The following is a 16509-nucleotide window of genomic DNA, read 5'->3' on the forward strand; positions in this document are numbered from 1 at the left end:
GTTGGTTGCTCAGAAGGCTCTGATGGGAGTTTGCTTTCAGGCAAAGTGTGAAAATGTAGATGGTTTACAAACACCTAAGTACAGTCAGAATACTCCAGTCTTTTGCTGGAGCCTTTCTCCTGTCCCATGCATACTTACGTGCTACAATTTCAGCTATCTAATGTGTTTTCTCTTTCCTGTGATCAACTTCTATCTGGCACCTGTTGCTGTTAAATATTTGCTGTGCTCCTCTTCTGAAGGCTGAGTGGCTGCAATGTCAGCAGGAAAAATTACAAGTCTGCATATACCATTTGGCAAGCAGCAATCTCTGAGAAAGACTGAAGATTGCAATGATCTGAGGCTGTCCCCTGGTACCAACACATATTTTATGCAGCCCATAAGTGAGAAGTGGTCCCGTTTTCCTATGTAAATTGGGATAGTCATGGAGGAGCTTACTGAACACAAACAAGGAAGGTTCAGTGAAATTTAAAACTAATACATGGAAATGATGTTTTTTCCCAACACCACTTTAGCTGTACACCGGGGAAGACTGTTTGAATCCAATAACCTGTTAAGATCCAGGAAGGAACTGGGTATTTAGGCAGTTATCAGGAATATATGACTTACCATAATTCACAACAGATTTGGAAAGAATATATAATCCATTTTACTGTGCTTGAGCAGTTCTTGAACTGATAGAGACTGGGTGCATTTTTCCACAGCAAAACGCTGCAGAGTTCCTTGTGCTCTCCTCAACATGTGATTTTGGCCATACGAGAGAAGGACTGCTAGTCTGGTTTGACTCTTGGGTGTTTCATCACAGGCTTTATAAGTATGAAGCCAGGGACCCACTTCCAGCAAGCTTTCAAGGTCTCAGCTTCAGCTGTAATGGTGACTGTGTGCCACAGAGTGCCTAATTAATCTGCTAGTGATTTGGCTTTGTCAGTGCTCTCAGCATGGAAGCTACTTTCAACAAAATAGCAAAGCCTTTTGCTATCCAAGATGCTCAGAGCTGCAGAACATCCTGATAAGCTGTAGAAACTTGTGTAGAAAAGAGTCAAGCCTGAAAAATTGCCCCGTCAGCATGTTTTAGGGACCATGGTCTTAGGACCCTGTCAGGAAGGTGGTCTGGGAGCAGGGCGCAGTGTGGGAGGAGATCTGGAGGTGACTGTAGGGGTATCACCAGCAGACAGTCAGGAGCAGACCCATGGGATATGCAGGTGGTGGGAAATAGGGTAGTAATGGGTGAACACTGGAGAGAGCTTCATATAATGGCATAAAGGTTGGATTACATGAACAAATGAAGGGCTCTCTTGGCTCCGAGGATTTGTCTCTTGGCTCCTTTAAGTGCTGTGTAAGGTGTTGCTAGCCTGAATGCAGCCAAGGGCCCGGAGCAGTCACAGGGCAGCATAGGCTGAAGTCAAACCTTGCTGAAGGAGCAGGCAAATGAATGACTATCTAAAGCAGGGGAAAGAAGGCACCAACTGGTGCGCTACATATAGCACACGGCTGACTTAGCACTTGTGCCACGTTGCCCTTCTGCTCAAGGTTTTCTAATTCTGTCCCAGACGATGTCAGCGTCCCCCAGCAACTGGCAGCGGCACATACAAGGCGTTCCCCAGAGAGCCGGCAAGTGCCTCAGACAGCCCTTGCCTTGCCCAGGAGGGCTGCCTGCGGGGGCAGCAGCGTCCTGAAGGTGTGTCTGCTTCTCAGCCTTGCCCGGATGACTTGGGTGCTCCCTTCATGCTCACCTTCGGGAGCTCACCTTCCTCGTGCCATCATTCCCTGAGGAAAAAAGTGTCACCCAAGTGCTGTTTACAGTTTGGTTTCCACTGTCCTGTAAAGCTTCCAGTCGTTTTCTTGGCACCTCGGTTTCCTTGGCATGAGCACCAGTTTATAGATCACTGAGCAACCAGGCTCTGAAATGCGAGTGCCTGGCTAAATGTAACAACAGCATGCATGAGCAGGGGGTGGTGGAGGCAGAATGTGTGTACAAGGCAGGACTCTGTACCAAGGAGAGCACTAGCTGGCAGGTCTGGAGGGGTATAGTGTAGTTTGAAACATAACCATTAGGCAGTGGATGAGATGTGAAACTCTGCGTGCTCTCTCACACTTCACAGGATAAAATCTTCTTGGTGCTGCTTTGTGCAATTGGGATTCCCATGTCTTCAGGACTCCACAGCCTGTGTGTGTGCTGCAGAGATTCCCTTGCCTTTCCCTTCCTCTCTTTTCCCTGGAGCATGCAGCAAAGGATTTAAATTACTGCCATTTAGAATGAACTGTCTTTCTTGGGTCCCATTTTAATCTGCTGGGAGATGGAGTGACTTCAGGCTTGAAAAGGGTATTGAAGGATATCTCAGTATCCAGCCCAAACTCTCCACATACCTGCATTGCCTGGAAGGTTTAATTATGACCTATGGGTCATTATCTTTCGCTTTTTTGCTTCTTCCCTCTCACTTTTGATAAAGTGCTCCAGGTCTTGAGTCAGACCAGGATCTAAAGGACAAACTGGCTTAATGTGATGTGGTTTAAAGTTTGTTGATTTCTGTTAGGGATCAGCTGGGCTTGAAATCTATCAACTGGGCTTGAAATCTATCAAAACTCAAAGGTCATACCTGTTTTTAGGAAATCTGCTGCTTTCACAATCTAGACCTCTTTTTCTCTTCAGTCATTAGTAAGACATCTCAGTGACGCATGGATAGCTTTCCAGACACAGACCTTGGAGATGTGAGCATCATTCTCTGAGATCATATGGTCTCTGTCCTTATCACTGGAATTCTGTCTTTGCCAAGCACACATTTGCATCTGCATTTGCTTAAATACTGCTTAAAGTCCAGAGACTCCAAAATGTGTTTGAAACACTGGAACACCCTGTTCTCGATTTACCTGCATGATTCTTCCTGTTGTGTTAGAATGTAAGTGGTATGTAGCTCAGTTGTATGCAAACCTTGAGATGGCCCAGCAAGAAGGAAGCTGTAGGAAACAAAACTTTTCATCTATTTCCATGTTTAGCAGTAAGTACTTTGGATTTATGAAACCTAAGTAGGTTTTAGGTAGTACTTGTGTATTTTGAATCCCATCCATGAAGATGATTGTCTTTGCGGAGAGGTGGCCATAACTACATTATCGTATAGTCAGTCGCATTATACATATCTGAGAAAACTGTTTTAAGAATGTAAGTAGCATTGTCAAGGCTTATTAAGCCCTGATAGAGGTCCACACAAGTATCTAGAACATATTTGTACCACAGTTGTCTGAGAGGACACAAATGAACATAAAGCATTCAATGAGCTCCTCTTTTATTGTTAATCATGATGATAACCTTTCTAAGCATCCTGCGTAAAAAGGGTCTTTATGCAGAGAACTGACATTTTGGATTGGAGGTTTGGGCGTCTGAGGTTATTGTGTCTGGTGTCAGTGTTCCCTGTGGCACTCCAGCTGTAGCATCCCTCTACAGTTGATGCTGTGCCTTTGGTCCAGCCACCCAGCCATCCCAGCTCAATGCTTTCTCTGAACTTATATTCTTCTCTAGCATTAACAGCTGCTTTCTGGTGGATCTGTATTGTCTTATCCCAGCAGTATTTTAATTCCCAGTGCCAAGCCCATGGCTGGAGAAGTGTTTTCCACCCAGCAGGCAAAGGAGGCTGCAGGCAGGGCCTGACAGGGTTTTCTTGCACTCTCCAACCAGTCAGGGGTAAAGAGCCTCCTTTTAGGAATGTCACAAGATGATAGTGTGGGTCCCTTAATGTTTTTAGTGGGAGAGGGGACACTTGGCAACCAGTCATGCTGCAGTCCAAGGTGAGAGAGCACACAGTGACCTTCCTTTTTTTTAAGAAGGCAGGAAGGTTTCACTGCAGCCAGTGACACAATGGATAAACCTGGTCAAGCTGTTTAAAACTAGGTGTGATGGAGCTTGGCTGCCTGTGCTGTGCTCTTAATGTTTGTGTGTTCACTCTGTGTGTGAAAACAAACTTGGTGAAGCACTGCAAAATCTTCCCACTGAAGAGGCTCCTTGGTGCAAGCTTGTTTTTTGGGGAATAGTGATGTAGTCATAAGAAATGTCTCTCCAGGGTTTGTCAAGAAGCTGTGCTGGCTCTAAATAGACTGCTGCCACTGCACTCCTAATTTAGCTGTAGGGAGGCAAGTGACATGGTGATGCTCAAGAATGTCACTTTGCTTCTTGTGTGACCTATGAGATCAGAGGTTGTTAGGAGAAACACAGTGACTCTTGCAGAAGGTGCTGCTGGATCCAGGAGCTGGAAATCCTGTGGGGTTGGATAAGATGTCAGAGCACAAGGGATGAAGGACCCCCTGGGAGGGTCTCTGGTGGTGGGGAGTGACTGAATACCTTGAACCTCCTACAAAAGCTTTGTGTTCCTGGTGTTTGGCAGCCAGTGCAAGCTGCCTCTGTCTCTGCCGGCAGCCATTGCAGTTATTATCTCTAAAGCTGCAATTTCATATAAGACACATGTAATCAGGTGTTTGTTCGTCTCTTAGAGTGCAACATGAGCAAGGCTTATATTTCAGCCCCTTCTGTTTGAATAGCCAGCCCTGATGGTTTTTCTCCCGCTTGTTAAACTTCTGTCAGAGTCAGATGCTTTGCAATTTGAGATGCTTCAGAGCTGCCAGCAAGAGGCTGATGACATGTTTTAGAAGACTGTTACTCCCAAAGGTAGTTTAAAAATGCCAGTTATTCTTAGCGAATGCTTTTTCCCAAACTCATGATGCCAAGCAACTCCATTAAGCTTACAGAACTGCAACAGTTGGCTGTGGTTTGCTCTGGGTGTATGTGCAGGTGTGACTTTTAACATTTTGCTTTGAAGGTTATTTCTACCTTTCTCATTGAGAAATGTTGGATCCTATGAGGGGAAGTACAACTGGACCCTAGAGTGCCAAAGCTGATTTGGGTGACTGTTTATAGCAAAGACAGTTTAAGTCACAATTGTAAGTACAGTGGAAGGCAGCTTCACTTCTGTAGTTTTGGAGGCTCTAAAATAGGTGGGAGACTGGGTCCTGAAAGGTTATGCTGCAATGCAAGAATTGTTTGATGTAAACCCCAATGTCATGATTTCTTCAAATTAGTTGTGCTGCAGTAAACACAAGTCAGTGCACTTTCCTTCAGATTCTGTTGTGAAATAATTTCATGTATGCTCATTTTTATTTTGTCCTTGTAATTGTTTCATACAGGTAATGACTGATGAAGTTCTTTCATTAATTCCTATGGTGCTTAAGTGAGTTGGTAGGGACAGAGGAGATTGCTTAGATTTAAATTGCGAGCTTTTGAGGACTTAGTATTTGTATGGCAGTTTTTAAAAAAATACTGTCTCCTAGTTTCAATGCTGTTCCCCTGCAATGAGTGTGCAGGTTTCTTATTACAGTAAAATCATATTGAGATAACTGGGGGGATGTGAGAATCAAGGCATCTGGGAATATGGCTGTGGCTATCCAACCTTTTCCTTATTGGATGTGTTTTCCAAAGGATGGGAAGTAATCTAATGTTAGCAGCCTCCTGTCAGTGCCTCTCTTCTCCCTCTTCCTGAATTGAATGTCAGTTTAGCACAGCCTTTTTAGGGTACCTTGGAGCAGGGGGCTGTTCTACATTTAGTAATGTCATAATAACCAGCCTGAGAGGTGTGAGGCTGGAATGTTACATTTGTGCCTGCTGTTGTTGGGGATATCTGTCTCCCATTTGTGGTTTTTATGATCTGAAAGGAATTGAGACTCTCAGTTTCCTGTAAATTTAGATGGGGCTTATGTTTCTTCAGAGCATCACTGTAGTCTCTGGCATTTTCTCTTTGCATCACTTTTTTTCTTTTTTTTAAACTTCTTGTAGCTCCCTTTTGTTGCCGTTATGGAGGCAGAATTTTTATTTATCCTTTTGAAAAATGCAATTTCTACAAAGATTTTGTCTAGTGTTTTTAAAATTTTAACAGTAATTAAAAAGCCATAATCAACCCTGTCTGCTGTGGGTTTTAACAAATACAAGTATGCTGATAATCCTGGGTAGCATGTTTGCTTCTCTGTCTGAGGATGGTGAATGCTGAAAAGCACATTGCCCCCACTCCCAGCACATGCAATTTAGCAGATCTGCTTGTTTCACAGTAGAGTTCAAAACTGACATTCTTCAATTCCTAATTAACTTGACAAATGTGTCTCATCCCACAGTACTGTGCTTTCAAAGGGAAGGAGAAACCTGAAGCCACAGCACAGTTGTGAACCCTGGCTCTTGTGGTCTGTCTGCTGCTGGGAGGAGAGGAGCAGTGTGTTTGCTGCAGAGGGATTAGACAGCTGAAGGCAACATCCAGCAGAAAGTGGCAGTGGCAGCTCCTGGGAGAAGGCGACATCTGCCAGGAGGAATGTGTTGTTGGCAGCTTCAGCCGCTGAGGGTTTCTTTTCCTTCTGATGCAGACCTGCTTTCCCTGTCAGCCTTTACTCAGTAATGAGGATGGTAATTGTTATTTATTGGACAAGGATTCCAGCAGTCACAAGTGATTTTGAGAGATTAGTCTTGCATTTTCAGAAAGTGATGTACACTCTCCTCTTAAAAACAAAACAAACCACCCTGTGGCCTCCTTTCATGGATTTTTAAGCTGAACATCCTCCAGATCAAGGTGTCTCAACTCACTTCATTTTGAAAACCAGTTACTACAGATGAGTTTCTAAAGAGCAAGTGATGGCTAAGTCTGTTTCTAACAGTGTCCTCTGGGGCCACAAGAACATGTAGTACGCTGTACATTGTGTGTTGCATGATTAGGATTTAAACTAAGGAGGAAAAGATCCTAATGGGAAATAGTTGTAAGAGGAGGATACAAGCAGACACAAATATAGGCAGGCAGTCTGGTAAGTGGGTTCAAGGCATAGGGAGATCTAGGAAAATATGTATAAACAGAATTTTGGTACCCAGCACCTTGAAATGGTATCATCTGCAAATACCAGAATGCTGAATTGGTGGGAACAGTTAAAGAAGGGTCTGGCACAACTTGCTGTTCTGAGCTCTGGGGTCAAGTCAAGTCTGCACAATGGCCAGAACATGGGGCTTGAATCTCCATCCCAGTGCTGTCATCACCGAATCACAGAATGAACTAGGTTGGAAAAGACCTTTAAGATCATCAAGTCCAACCTATGACCTAACACCTCCTCATCAACTAAACCATGGCACTGAGTGCCATATCCAGTCTTTTTTTAAATACTGGATGGTGACTCCACCACCTCCCTGGGCAGATGATTCCAGTGCACAATCACTGTTTCAGTGAAGAATTTTTTTCTAACGTCTAACCTAAACTTCTCTTGGCGCAGCTTAAGACTCTGTCCTCTTGTTCTGTCAGTTGTTGCCCGGGAGAAGAAACTGACCCCACCTGACTACAACTACCCCTCAGGTAGTTGTAGAGAGTCATAAGGTCAACCCTGAGTCTCCTTTCTTCCAGGCTAAACAACCCCAGCTCCCTCAGCTGTTCTTCACAGGACTTGTGTTCCAAGCCCTTCAGCAGCCTTGTTTCCTTCCTTTGGACACGTTCAAGCATCTCAATGTCCTTCCTGAACTGAAGGGCCCAGAACTGGACACAGTACTCAAGGTAAGGCCCCACCAGTACAGGGGAGGAATGACTTCCCTGGTCCTGCTGGCCACACTATTCCTGATACAGGCCGGGATACCATTGGCCATTTTGGCTACCTGGGCACACTGCTGGCTCATGTTCAGTTGGTTATTGACCAGTACCCCCAGGTCCCATTCTACCTGGGCACTGTTCAGCCACTCTGTCTTCAGCCTGTAGTGCTGCAGGGGGTTGTTGTGGCCAAAGTGCAGGACTCTGCACTCGGACTTGTTAAACTTCATGTTGCTTGGCTCGGCCCATCCATCCAGCCTGTCCAAGTCCCTTTGCAGAGCCCTCCTACCCTCCTGCAGATCGACACATGCTCCCAGCTTGGTGTCATCTGCAAATTTACTGATGGGGGAATCAATCCCCTCATCCAGATCATCAGTGAAGATATTAAACAGGACTGGCCCCAGCACTGACCCCCGGGGGGACACCACAGTGACTGGCCGCCAACTGGATGCAGCACCATTCACCACCACTCTGGGCCCAGCCAGCTGTCCAGTTCTTAACTCAGCAAAGAGTGCACCTGTCCAAGCTGTAAGCTGCCAGCTTTTCCAGGAGTTTCCTATGGGAAATGGTATCAAAGGCTTTGCTGAAGTCCAGACAGACAACATCCACAGCCTTTCCCGCATCCACCAGGCAGGTCACCTGGTCATAAAAGGAGATCAGGTTGGTCAAACACAACCTACCCCTCCTAAACCCATACTGGCTGGCTCTGATCCCCTGGCCATCCTGTAGGTGCCATGTGATGGCACTCAAGGTAATCTGTTCCATAATCTTGCTGGGCACTGAGGTCAGGCTGACTGGCCTGTAGTTTTCTGAATCCTCCTTTCGGCCCTTCTTGTGGATGGACATCACATTGACCAGCTTCCAGTCATCTGGAACCTCCCTGGTGAGCCAGGACTGATGGTAAATGGTGGAGAGCAGCTTCACATGCTCTTCTGCCAGCTCCCTCATCACCCTGGGGTGGATCCCATCTGGTCCCATAGATTTGTGAGCATCTCAGTGACTCAGCAGGTCTCTGAGTGCTTCCTCCTGGAAACCAGGGGGGCTATTCTGCTCCCTGACACCATCTACCATCCCAGGAGGACAGCTGTCCTGAGGACAATCTGTCTTTCTGTTGAAAACGGAAGCAAAGAAGGTGTTCAGTACCGCTGCCTTTTCCTCATCTTTAGTTACTAAATTCCCTCCTGCATCTAATAGAGAATGGAGGTTGTCCTTACCCTTCCTTTTGCCATTAATGTATTTATAAAAATATAAATATTTTTTATTGTCCTTCACAGAAGTTGCCAGTTTGAGTTCTAACTGGGCTATTGCCTCTCTTTCTCTACATGCCCTAGCAACCCCCTTAAACATTTCCTGAGATACCTGACCCTCCTTTCAAAGGTGCTACACCCTCTTTTTTTCCTTAGTTCCTTCAAAAGCTCCTTGCTCATCCAGGCTGGTCATTTTCCTCATCAACTCCTATTTTGGCACATAGGGACAGCTTGTTTCTGTGCCTTCAAGATTTCTGTTTTGAAGCATGCCCGTCTTTCCTGCACTCCTTTGTTCTTTAGGGCTGCTTCCCAAGGAACTCTCCAAATAACTCTCCTGAGTAGGCCAAAGTCTGCCCTCTGGAAGCCTAGTGGGAAAGTTTATTGATGCCCTTCCTGATTTCACCAAATATTGAAAACTATAATTTCATGATCACTGTGCCCCAGATGGCCTTCAACCACCACATCTCCCACCAGCCCATCTGTATTAGCAAACAGCAGATCTAATGTAGTACCTCCCCAGTAGGCTCACTCATCAGCTGTGACAAGAAGTTGTCCTCCACACACTCCAAGAACCTGCCTCTTCTCTGCTGTGTTGAGTTCCCAGCAGATGTCTGGTGGGTTAAAGTAACCAAAAGAACAAGGGCTGGTGATCTTGAAACATCCTCCAGCTGCTTGTAGAATAAGTTATCCAACTCTTCATCCTGGCTGGGTGGTTTATAACAGACTCCCAGCAGGATGTTAGCCTTATTAGCCTTCCCCCTGATTCTTACACATAGGCCCTCGACTTTATTGTCATTAATCTCAACTTCCATAGCATCAAGAGCCACCCCTCGACCTTTTCTCCCTCTCCTGTCTCTTCTGTAGAGCTTGTAACCATCCACTGCAGCGCTCCAGTTATGCAAGTCATCCCACCACGTTTCTGTGATGGTGACTACATCAAAGCTTTGTCATAAGACAAACAGAAGGTGCTCAACCCCTCTTGGAAAGCAAAGATATGGGGAATTTTATTGCTTCCAGTTCACTTTAAGAAGATCACAGCTTGTTTTCCAGTTCCCTGTTCCAGGGTTTGAAATGTCTTCTAGTATGCCTTTTTCTTTTCTTAATGCATTTAGTCCCAGCTGAAGGATGGTGCTTTTCATCTTTCTATGGCCATTGCAAGCTTCTAGTTGGACTTTTGTGTGTTGGTTTTTCTTCCAGCCTTAAATTTGTGCCTATGCAAGGTTTCCAGCCCTGCGTTGTGTCTAAAGATTGTGTCTGGTGATTAGCTGGAGTTGAAGAAAATGTGCCCAACAGCTATGAGGGTCCTGGGGAGCCTGGCCTGCTGTAGAACAGATGGCCAAGAGATCCTTTCTGTTTTCAACAGCTCTCTGAGAGTCTTGGCCAGCCTTTGTGGTACCCTTAATTGGAACTCAGTTTCCACAACAGTAAATGACCTTTGCAGAGGTTAAATAAAGCATCTCAAACTTTCACTGTCCTTTTAAGGAGCTAGTGACAGTTTCTGTGCTGGTGAGCTTTGCACTTCTTGGGGTTCATACAATGTGGTGGCCTTGCACATGTACAAAAGATATCCGAACAAATACTCAGCCTAGCTCCCTGTGACCTACCTTCACACAGCACATCTCCTGCAGGCTTCCAGGGCTGGGCATTGCTGGCTGGAGAACAGTGGGGTTGTCTGCCCAGCTTTTCCCCTCTAGCTGAGCTGGTAGGCCTGGCCAGAGGCAAGGAGAGTTCTTCAATGGCTAAAAGGCTGGCAGCTATCTGAGATGTGGGATGCTACGTTCTTCCTGATGACTGTGAATCCAGCCAGGGCTCATCTCCTTGCCATGGTAGTACTTTCCTGACTCTGAAGTACAGGGAATAATCAGCGGCAGAACATGATGATAATGCATTGATTCACGTTTCTTCACCTGGGAAATGAAACACTTCTGTGAAGGTTTTCCATTCCCAGATTCTCTTTCACAAGACCCAGAGGGGCATAATGTTGGAGCCATAGTATTAATTTTGCATTGCTTTGTTCTATATTTGCATATTTGGTGTTAGGTACTGATTTCTTCTTCAGTAGCTTTTGAGCATTTTCTAAGTGCTGCAAAAATGTTACTCTTTGCAGTGTGGCAAATGCAAAAGAAGCATCTTCATATTTCAAGCTCAACCTGGGTTACCTCTGTGATGTGCCACGTCAAGAAATAATAAGAAACTCTGCATCAGCGATGCTGGAAAAGGAGCAAAAGAAATGGGAGAAAACCATAGCAGAGAGCAGCCAAATGACTTGCTGGAAGAGACCCAGCTTGTCTCTTCTGCTCAGATGCAGACAGAGGAAGGAGACTTGTCTGCTGAGTCCCAGTCCAAGGCAAGGCTGTCTCATCTGGGCACATTTCAAATTTCCTCCAGCCCTGTTCCCCAGGTTTCCTTCTTTTTGATGAAATGATGATGTTTAGAAAATTGTCAGAGTGTCATGTAGAGATGTAATAAGCTTGAGTCTACCCCCCGGTGCATTAGACCTCCAGCCACCCTAAGTGGGTGGAAGCTTTCTCCTAAATCCTAATGGAGCTCTCAAAGCTGCCTTCAAAAGTGGTGTGGGGGTACTGCCCTGAGCTGATTGGACAGAGGAGACAGAGGAGACATTTCCAGGTGTGGACAGACACCTGGAAATGATGTGTCTGAATGGATCTGGTCTAGTGGAAGGCGTCCCTGGCCATGGTGGGGGGTTGGAACAAGATAAGCTCTAAGGTCCTTCCAACACAAACCATCCTGGGATTCTGTGACCTTCTGGTCAGATTAGAAGTGGTGGCAGGATGGCATGTGCAACTTCCATCACCTGAAATTGTTAAAGGACTCAGCTCTGCATGGGCACAGCATGAACAATTTAGAGCTGAAAATGTGCTGAGGATAGTAATGTGGTGGGTTTTCTTTTTTCCAAATGGTGCAATTCATTGGGAAATTTATCCCTCATTTACCTAAGGCACATCCAAGCTGCATATAGGTCATTAAAGAGTTTTGTTCAGGCATATCTAATCCATTTTCTAACTGAATACTTTGACTGCAACCTCCATACTCTGAGGTTATTACTCTGAGGTATTACTCTTTGTAATACTCTTTGTAATACTCGAGTAATACTTTGACTGCAACCTCCATACTCTTCATGGCCTGGTTTTGTAAGAAGGTGAGCCTTTAGTATTTGCCTTGCTTGAAGATACTTCTGTGTTTTCCCAGTGGCATCTTTTACTTTTTTTCTCCACTCTAATTCCAGCAAAATTAGAAAGAAGGAGGGAAATGTAGGAAAGTAATTGCCTTATAGCTTTTGTGAAAATTGCGGCTGAGAAGAGTCCCAAATCAGGCCCTCTTGCAGTAAAATACCTATCATATTTAAAGCAGAAAAAGCAAGGAAAGGATGTCAGACCATACTTTTACTATTACAGAGAAAGTTATTTTCCCCCTTGCTGACACCACCTGTCCCAAATCAGGGATATAGGGAGTAAGTGCTAATATCATTCTCCTGGGGTTTACAATTTCACACTTAAATGCATGGACTGTTCAGTGGAAGGCTAAGTGGTTATTGGAATAAGTGAATGAGATTACTGCAGCTGAAAACCAGGGAACTGGGGCTACTGGCATTGTGAAGATAATAAAAGAGAAGGAAAGATGATGAAAGATGATTGTTCTGTTTTAAAAAAGGTCTGTGTGCTCCCAAAACTCAGATTCATGTGTCCACATTTAGGATCCCTGCATCAGACTGTCTTCTCCATATGCTTGTAAAGCATGGGGTCAGCCCTACTGGAATGGGATATTTCCTAGCCTTGGGTGATATAAAAACCTTGGAGTTTATCCTGTGAAGATGAACCACCAGGGGTTCCCAAATGCTTCCACTGGCAACTTCCTGCTTCTGATCTGGAGCCCAGCTTCTTGCAGATGAATTTGTCAGACGTGCAAGTATTAAGCACTGCAGTCTAGTGGGGTGATGAGCCCGATTCTGGGAACTGCTGTGCTATATCTGGGTGTGGCTGTCACCTAACTGCTACCTGCTGTAGCTGTCACCCAGGTGGAGTTTGTGCTTTTCCCCATGGTGACAAATGAGCTATGAATTCCCAACAAGATTATCCCTGGATGTAGGATATCCTTCCATCCAAAATTTGTATTTTATGGTAAGTCTCTTGGAGTGTCTTAAAGTTTGTTTTTGGAGGTGTGTCTTATCTTTTCAGCCACTCATAAAAATCTGATCTCTCCCTTCCTGTTCACTACTGGGAGTGTCAGGATAGAGATGGAACTGGTAGAAAACTGTTCCAAAACCCTTCTGGCAATAGGGGAAACCCTTGCAATTGAGGGATGCTTTGCACGTCCCCTGTGAGGAAGCTGTTTGGCACCACTGTGGTCTCTCCCTCACCACTTAGGGGTATCCTTAAAGAGGGGGATCTATAATAAAACTTGGCCAAATGGTGGAAATATGATTGACTCCTCAGTCTGATTAAGTCCACCAGGCGTTATGTGGAACATTTGCTCTTGCCTTGTATGCAGTTCCATACTACAGTGTAACTATTTATGGGCTTGGCTCCAATGGGATTTATGGAAGGCAAAATACTACCAGTGGATTTGGTTACTGCCTGTGAATGCTGCAAATGCTGCAGCAAATTGCAACTGCTGCAAAATAAGCTTTTCACAAGGGTTGCCTGGCACGTGCCCCACTAGCAAGAAATTCCCCAGACGTGAGGAGATGGAGTTAAATGGCTCCTCACAGTCCTGCTCTTTTTTTGCCTTCTTAAGGCTTACAAGTTGGTTTTAGTGCCACCTTTGTGTCTTCTCCTTTTCTATTTGTCCTCCTTGCAGCAGAGGAAGCAGAGCAGTGTATTGTCATACCCAGGCCTTAAGGGTGGCCAGTCATTAGAGGATCTATTTTACTTTTTTGGCCAAATTTGTCATCTTTCATCCTCTGGGGAAAAGGAAGGAGTTGCAGGGCACCTGAGGGTGAAGGGTGGCTGCAAGTTGTCCTGTCCTGAAAAGAAGGTGGCAAAACCAAACGGCTTTTGTGCCTCTGAAGTTGAGTGAAACATGAAAAATTACTGAATTATCTCTTTTTCTTTCTGCTGGCTCTCTTAGCATCCAGAATGTCCAAATACTGGGAATGGGGTCGTTCTTGGGAGGTCCTGAACTTTCTCCCTGTGAACAGCAGGAGGGTTCAGGTTTCCTTGTGATAAGTTGGTTTTGCCTTCCCCTTGCTGTGCTGCTGTAAACTGGATTTGTGAAATGCTGCAAAATAAAAGCTACCACCCTTCTTTGTCAAAACTGGCAGCATGAAGACAGAAACAAGTAGGTGACTGAAGTGGGGAGAGAGGTAAAACAGAAGTGTCTGCTGTGGAAGGAAGTGGCAGGGACCACCATGCTAAGGGTGAAAGCTGGTTTGGGGAACACTTGGGTTTGTGTGTGAGGCAATAGCAGACTGTCTGGAAGCAGCAGCTATATTGAGAATTGTTTTTGAGGGAGAGGATTTGAAAAAATCCTGCAGGATTCAAAGATGCGCTGGTCCTCTCTGGGTCTCAGAGCAGATTCCAGATGCTCATCCTCAGACTCCAGATGCCATGCTTGCAGTAGTGCCAGCAGCCTTTATGGGCTTGCAGAGCATCACCCAAGCCAAGCAATGTCACTTCTGCAGTAGCAACATCCCTGATCCTTGATCTAGAGCTGGTAAGGAGGTCTCTGAAGCCCAGCTGCTATGATGTGATATTTTGTAATCTTTGGCAAAGACAGGGAGTGTAGGAGGAATGTAAATGCATTTGTCCTAAAGGGAGAGCTGTGTTGTGTCTGTTTCCGGTTCATGGTAAGGGGATGTTTGATAAGTGGCACCCTCAGTCTTGGAAGAGTTTGCTTGTTCTTTAAAAAAAACCCCAAACCCACACAAATAAAAAAAGAAAAATGAAACAACAAAAATCTTCCTCTCAGGTATTGCTGGTATCCAACCAACACTTTCTCTTAAGGTCAGGCACAAACAAGCTTATTAGCTACATCATAAATTTGATCAACAGTTCAAAGTTAAATAATTCCCCCTGATTCCTATGTTCACCTGTTGCAGAGGAGCTGGATCCTAAACTGCCCTCAATCAGTTTAACTCCATGCAGCTCCAGAACTGGCCCACATAAAGGCAAAAAATACCTTTTGCCAAAGTCATTAAACTGTGCTTGGTAAGTTGAGAGGCACAGCAGTGGAGATGCTGCAGTATCCATTTACACCAGCTGTGACACTGAATTTGGGAGTTTAAGTCTATGTTAGCCTGGGCTTATCTGTTTCCTGCTGCATTAAGACAGAGCTTGCATGGTAACACTGCACCCCTGCTATGGATAGAGATCCCCCTGAAAACTTGAAACAAGACATGAGCTGAGACCCTCTCTCCTTGAGGCCCAGTTCCTTCCCTTGTGTTTCTCTGTTCTCATGCACTGCCAAAGCAGGGAGTTGCCTGCAAATTCCTAAGGCTGCCCATCAGCAGATGAGGGAGACCTAAGCTGCTCTGGCCCTGTTGGGGAGAGAAATAGCACTGCAAGCTCATCTACAGGAGCCATTTCAGCTCTACCTAGGTTTGGTTTTTTCCTTGACAAATACCTCAGTGGTGAGCCTTGGTACCCTTACACATGTGCCCAGCTGCATTTTCCTGATGCTCTTGCCCTTTCAGGATGTCCCCAAACCCTATGCCTAGGGGAGGTATATTTTAGGGGGAGGTAGATTTGGTGAAGAGACTTCAAAGAGCAAAAGGCAACTTGTGGAAATGGGAGTATTTGGCTCTCTAGTCTCTTCAAGTTGGGAGTGGTTGGTGGCAGGACTTGTGCAACGTCTCTAAAGCTGATGTGGAGAGATAAAGTATTTTCACCCAGTATGTGGAGTGTTTACTTGATAACCCACCTGAGGAGCATGAGTTGTCCTCCCCTACGGGGAGCTTAGGTGGCTTTCAGGCAGGACTGGGAAAGGTTTGCTTTTTTAATTTGTTTTTTTCCAGGGGTGTATATGACTCCGAGGTCATGAATTTCGGAAGGGCTTCCATGATTCCCGTATCTCATCCCACACAGTATAGAAATACAACCTCACTCGGGTGCGCTTTTTTGGTTTGAGTGCCTTTCCCAGGAGCTGAGCCTGAGTTCTCTCGTGGTAGGATTTAGCAGCTGAGGAGTGTGGGCATGTGCTTGAAGCAGCAGCGTGGCTGCTGGTGTCAGGCTGCATTGCCACCTGCTGGGGCCACCAACACCCTTCAGCGAGGGGTCCCCAAGATAGCTACCCTGCTGGGGTGAGCCTGGCTGGGCTCCAGCATGTTTCCTCAGGTGCTTATTTTGAGCAGATCTGCTGCCTCCTGCTTTGGTGCAGTTTGTCTTCAGGGACTAATAACGTTGCAAGTTGTAACTCCTGGGATTTAAATTTTCTTGTCTGGGTACTGGCCTTCAGGTTTCTTTCCCAGGTGCAGCTAAAGGGATGCAGGGGACATTGGCCAAAGGACTCAGACATTCTGGGCAGGAACACGTGAGGAACCTGTGTTGTTCGTCCTAACGTAAGAAAAAAAAATTATAAAATGAAATCTCTTGCTATGAATCAACTCTATGTGACGGGAACTAGCCTGGAGCAGGACCTGGGATCTTGTTGGGATCCAGTCACGTTTCCTCGGGTGTTGCTGTCAGAAAACCCCATTCAGATTTTGGCCAAGGTATTACACTGGG

The sequence above is a fragment of the Lichenostomus cassidix genome, chromosome 7 (genome assembly GCF_008360975.1).
Source record: "Lichenostomus cassidix isolate B80296 chromosome 7, HeHo_3.0, whole genome shotgun sequence".
In the NCBI taxonomy this organism is placed as follows: Eukaryota; Metazoa; Chordata; class Aves; order Passeriformes; family Meliphagidae; genus Lichenostomus; species Lichenostomus cassidix.